The sequence below is a fragment of the Alosa sapidissima genome, chromosome 21, assembly GCF_018492685.1.
Source record: "Alosa sapidissima isolate fAloSap1 chromosome 21, fAloSap1.pri, whole genome shotgun sequence".
In the NCBI taxonomy this organism is placed as follows: Eukaryota; Metazoa; Chordata; class Actinopteri; order Clupeiformes; family Clupeidae; genus Alosa; species Alosa sapidissima.
In genome coordinates this window covers 20,234,832-20,241,120 of record NC_055977.1, presented here as the reverse complement: position 1 = coordinate 20,241,120, position 6,289 = coordinate 20,234,832, and positions in this window count along the sequence as shown.

Sequence of the window (6,289 nt, the reverse complement as noted above, 5' to 3'; positions counted from 1 at the left end):
CTATTAAAAATTCTTATGCATACGCCCCATTTTGAGTATTTTGCCCAACATTGTACATCATCTACTTAGGAGATCATTGCTCCTACATACTTTGGCCTATAATCAAATGCCTGACCTCTTTGGAAAGCTTAGACACTGTAGTTTCTTGGACAACAATCAGAAAAACGGTGTGATGTACTGGCACAGAGTTACAGAGGCTAGAATATTATTTTTCTCATTTTGCCGGATAACAAGCATCTCTGAACTGACCACATTTCAGCCCTCTAGGTCACTTGAGATGACTTAGAAACACAACTGAGCCCTAGCATCAGGTCTTGTGAAGCTGTGTGTAAAAGTAGATCAATATAAAATAAAAACTACTTACTTTAGACCATTATTTGCGAAGGTATGTTCATGCGTTTTGTAAAATGCCCTATGGAAACTCCCCATAGGACTTTTGGTTATCCAAAATGCATACTGACAATCAAATGCTTACTGCACATGAACCCCTTTGTGTCGAAGCATAATCCTGGTCTGAAATGAAAGGTAACACTTTGAGGTTTCTTGTGGACTATTTAGATTGTATGTCAGGTGTTCTGATATAGACTGACAACACAAAATATGGAATAATTTTGGATCAAATTTAATTGAGAGATAATAAGATTAATCTGAGAATGTAAAGCACTATACAGATTGTACATGAAAAAAGTTGTCATTTTTGTATTCCCATGAGTCAAAGCTTGTGGTGGATAAATGGTGTATAACATTACTATGGAGAGTACAGGAACCTGGTGGAGGACTTTGTGCAATGGTGCAAACTCAATCACCTTCAACTCAACACTTCAAAGACCAAGGAGATGATGGTGGATTTCCCGTTTTGCTACCAGTCTCCATTGATGGGGTCAATGTGGAGGTGGTAAGCACCTACAAGTATCTGGGTCTCCACCTGGACAATAAACTGGACTGGTCAGCCAACACTGACACACTCTACAAGAAAGGGCAGAGCAGGCTGTACTTCCTGATGAGGCTGCGGTCCTTTAATGTGTGCAGCAAGCTCAACAGGATGTTCTACCAGTCTGTTGTTGCCAGCGTCCTCTTCTATGCAGTGGTATGCTGGGGAGGAAGCACAAAGAAGAAGGATGCTGGGTGACTTGACCGGCTGGTAAGGAAAGCTGGCTCTGTGGGAGCTGAACTGGAGTGCATCACTTCAATATCTGACAAAAGGACCCTGAACAAACTGATCAACATTTTGGACAATGAGTGTCATCCACTCCACAGCACTATTGTAAAGCAGAAGAGCCTGATCAGCTGGAGACTTCGCTCACTGCCTTGCACAACAGACAGATTGAGGAAGTCATTTGTCCCCAGGGCCATTGAACTGTTCAATGCTTCACTTAAGCATTGAACATGGACTATAGACTTCTCCGCATAGTCTGTCTGCCTCTCCACCCTCTCCATGTTTTGGTACTGTCTGTCCACTACTTTTAACCTTGTCTTACTGCCTCACTGCTTGCGTGCTATATTAGCACATATGTATAACCCCTCCCTCCATCCCACAGCCGGATTGTGGCCACACTTATACCTTTTCTTATATATACTGTATAGATATAGTTTTTTCTATAATTTTTTTATATTACCTTGCCTACTCTCTTACACTCCATATTTATTTTATGCTGGTCTCTAGACTTTATTCTTGCACTGTTGGACTTACTCATTTGCACCATCACCATGACACCCACTCACACAGAGCACCTTACCTTACTATGCACAGAGAATCACAGGCTCAGTCCCTGTCTCAGTCATTGCAAGCGCCTCATGATTAATCACCCATGTGGATACTGTTTTTAGACTTGATTTAGATTTACTGTTATTTAGTATAATTTGTATTTTAGTATATTCTTTATCTTCTACTGTCCTTATTGCTTAGTTGTGTTTTTTATATTATATACTTTTAATTACTTTTTTTCTGCTGTTAGTGAATGTGTGTGTGATGTCTGTATGCTACTGAGACCTTGAATTTCCCCTTGGGGATCAATAAAGTATCTATCTATCTATCTATCTATCTATCTATCTATCTATCTATCTATCTATCTATCTATCTATCTATCTATCTATCTATCTATCTATCTATCTATCTATCTATCTATCTATCTATCTATCTATCTATCTATCTATCTATCTATCTATCTATCTATCTATCTATCTATCTATCTATCTATCTATCTATCTATCTATCTATCTATCTATCTATCTATCTATCTATCATCTATCTATCTATCTATCTATCTATCTATCTATCTATCTATCTATCTATCTATCTATCTATCTATCTATCTATCTATCTATCTATCTATCTATCTATCTATCTATCTATCTATCTATCTATCTATCTATCTATCTATCTATCTATCTATCTATCTATCTATCTATCTATCTATCTATCTATCTATCTATCTATCTATCTATCTATCCTATCTATCTATCTATCTATCTATCTATCTATCTATCTATCTATCTATCTATCTATCTATCTATCTATCTATCTACATCTATCTATCTATCTATCTATCTATCTATCTATCTATCTATCTATCTATCTATCTATCTATCTATCTATCTATCTATCTATCTATCTATCTATCTATCTATCTATCTATCTATCTATCTATCTATCTATCTATCTATCTATCTATCTATCTATCTATCTATCTATCTACTATCTATCTATCTATCTATCTATCTATCTATCTATCTATCTATCTATCTATCTATCTATCTATCTATCTATCTATCTATCTATCTATCTATCTATCTATCTATCACTATCTATCTATCTATCTATCACTATCTATCTATCTATCTATCTATCTATCTATCTATCTATCTATCTATCTATCTATCTATCTATCTATCTATCTATCTATCTATCTATCTATCTATCTATCTATCTATCTACTATCTATCTATCTATCTATCTATCTATCTATCTATCTATCTATCTATCTATCTATCTATCTATCTATCTATCTATCTATCTATCTATCTATCTATCTATCTATCTATCTATCTATCTATCTATCTATCTATCTATCTATCTATCTATCTATCTATCTATCTATCTATCTATCTATCTATCTATCTATCTATCTATCTATCTATCTATCTATCTATCTATCTATCTATCTATCTATCTATCTATCTATCTATCTATCTATCAATCTATCTATCTATCTATCTATCTATCTATCTATCTATCTATCTATCTATCTATCTATCTATCTATCTATCTATCTATCTATCTATCTATCTATCTATCTATCTATCTATCTATCTCTATCTATCTATCTATCTATCTATCTATCTATCTATCTATCTATCTATCTATCTATCTATCTATCTATCTATCTATCTATCTATCTATCTATCTATCTATCTATCTATCTATCTATCTATCTATCTATCTATCTATCTATCTATCTATCTATCTATCTATCTATCTATCTATCTATCTATCTATCTATCTATCTATCTATCTATCTATCTATCTATCTATCTATCTATCTATCTATCTATCTATCTATCTATCTATCTATCTATCTATCTATCTATCTATCTATCTATCTATCTATCTATCTATCTATCTATCTATCTATCTATCTATCTATCTATCTATCTATCTATCTATCTATCTATCTATCTATCTATCTATCTATCTATCTATCTATCTATCTATCTATCTATCTATCTATCTATCTATCTATCTATCTATCTATCTATCTATCTATCTATCTATCTATCTATCTATCTATCTATCTATCTATCTATCTATCTATCTATCTATCTATCTATCTATCTATCTATCTATCTATCTATCTATCTATCTATCTATCTATCTATCTATCTATCTATCTATCTATCTATCTATCTATCTATCTATCTATCTATCTATCTATCTATCTATCTATCTATCTATCTATCTATCTATCTATCTATCTATCTATCTATCTATCTATCTATCTATCTATCTATCTATCTATCTATCTATCTATCTATCTATCTATCTATCTATCTATCTATCTATCTATCTATCTATCTATCTATCTATCTATCTATCTATCTATCTATCTATCTATCTATCTATCTATCTATCTATCTATCTATCTATCTATCTATCTATCTATCTATCTATCTATCTATCTATCTATCTATCTATCTATCTATCTATCTATCTATCTATCTATCTATCTATCTATCTATCTATCTATCTATCTATCTATCTATCTATCTATCTATCTATCTATCTATCTATCTATCTATCTATCTATCTATCTATCTATCTATCTATCTATCTATCTATCTATCTATCTATCTATCTATCTATCTATCTATCTATCTATCTATCTATTCTATCTATCTATCTATCTATCTATCTATCTATATTGATTTAGAATGTGGGGGACGGGGGTAAATGACCTGGTACTGGAACATGTGCTACTGTACATAACAGGTTTTTAACATTTAAGCTACAGAGCTACAGCAATAGAATAACATATAAGCGTCAAAGTAGAGGAGACTATAACTAGGAATTACCACGGCATAGTACTATGAGGATAGGAGGGCCCATATTAAGTACTAAGTGTGTAGAAGAGGAGGAAAGAAAGGGAAATGGAGAGGAAGGAGGTAGAGGAAGAAAGAACGTGGTAACAGGTGTGTGAGGTTGTCAGAGGCGCTAGGAGAGGAGGTATTCTTGGAAGAGTTGTGTCTTCAAGAGTTATTTTGAAGACAGAGAGGGACGCCCCTGCTCTGATGGGACTTGGCTGATCGTTCCACCATCGAGGGACCACAGATAAACAAAGTCTGGATTGCCATGGGTGTCAGCTCTGATGGGACTTGGCTGATCGTTCCACCATCGAGGGACCACAGATAAACAAAGTCTGGATTGCCATGGGTGTCAGGGCAGCAGTGCCAGACAATGGTCTTTGGAGGAGCACAGCGGCCAGGGGGTAACATAAGCCTTTATGAGAGCTTTTACTTAAGTGGTGCAGACCGATCAATCACTTTGTATGCAAGCATTAGTGACTTGAATTTGATGTGGGCAGCTAAGGGAAGCCAGCGGAGCTCAATGAACAACGGGGTAACGTGCCCTTTTTGATTGGTTGAAGACCAACTATTCCAGAACATTTGGTTGCGATTGGTGGCGGAGGTTTGGTAAAATGATAATGAATCGTGTTGAGGTGCAGGTGTAGGAAAAACAAAAATTGTGTTTAGACTGAGACTATTTTACAATTATTTTGCGCCACTACCACACCAGATCAAACATTTCTTGTTGTGAGCGTAAGAATTAACCATTACAGAATAATTACATGGTTCCCACTAATCCTGGAAAATAGTTGACCAAAATCATTTCAATTACAATTTTTCTTTGGCAGAGGAATGGACTACTAGGCTATCAGAGCTCCCTAAAAATGGACAACATTGTCATCTGAAAGGAAAGTTAAGTTCAGGATCATAGTAATGTTAAAATAGTAATTTATGAAGGAGCGCATTAATAAGCTGTTCTCAATTATGTTGTGGCATTGCTATAAACACATCCCAAAGTCTCATTACATATCTAACACATGGAGGTTGGATGACATTACAAGATATTGGAAGTGGCCTTAATATTGCAAATCGTCAACAGTTTGCAAATTATGTGTGATATGTTTCAGGTATAATTGGAAATCAGCTTAGACGTGCTGTTTTCATCCTGTTACTTGCATCAGTTTTGTATGGGAGAAGGAAAGAGAAAGGGACAGTGTTAGCTTTTTCACCAGAGTGAGTTTGAGCTAGTCTGCAGCAATGAAAACATGGGCGGACGTAGCAGATGGAGACGCCCAGCCTGACTCTTTGGCTGTAGTTTTATTATTGGTACTTCGTAGATGAATCACGGAGGTGACAGTTCGCTCCCTTTACTAGCCTACATATGATGTAAGTGGGATGGGATGGCCATCAGAAATTCCAGAGAGGAACACATTACTGTATGTCATGATGTCTGTTATATCAGTCTTGGGAAAAGTGGAATACAGAGGCATGGATTCTCTGGTGGGTGGCACTTACACCTGGTCACCACCATATGTGGCTTATGCAGTTTTCTCTGTGTGTGGTCATTCTACCGGACAGAAGAAAAAGAAGTGGGCCAGTAGTGTTTGGGCTTTTTTGGGCCTGAAATCGCTGATACAACCTTTAAGGTATTAAGAATAGATATGCATATGCACTGCATTAGAATTGTTGACTGCATTTTTTACACTACATATAACAGACAAGACAGGTC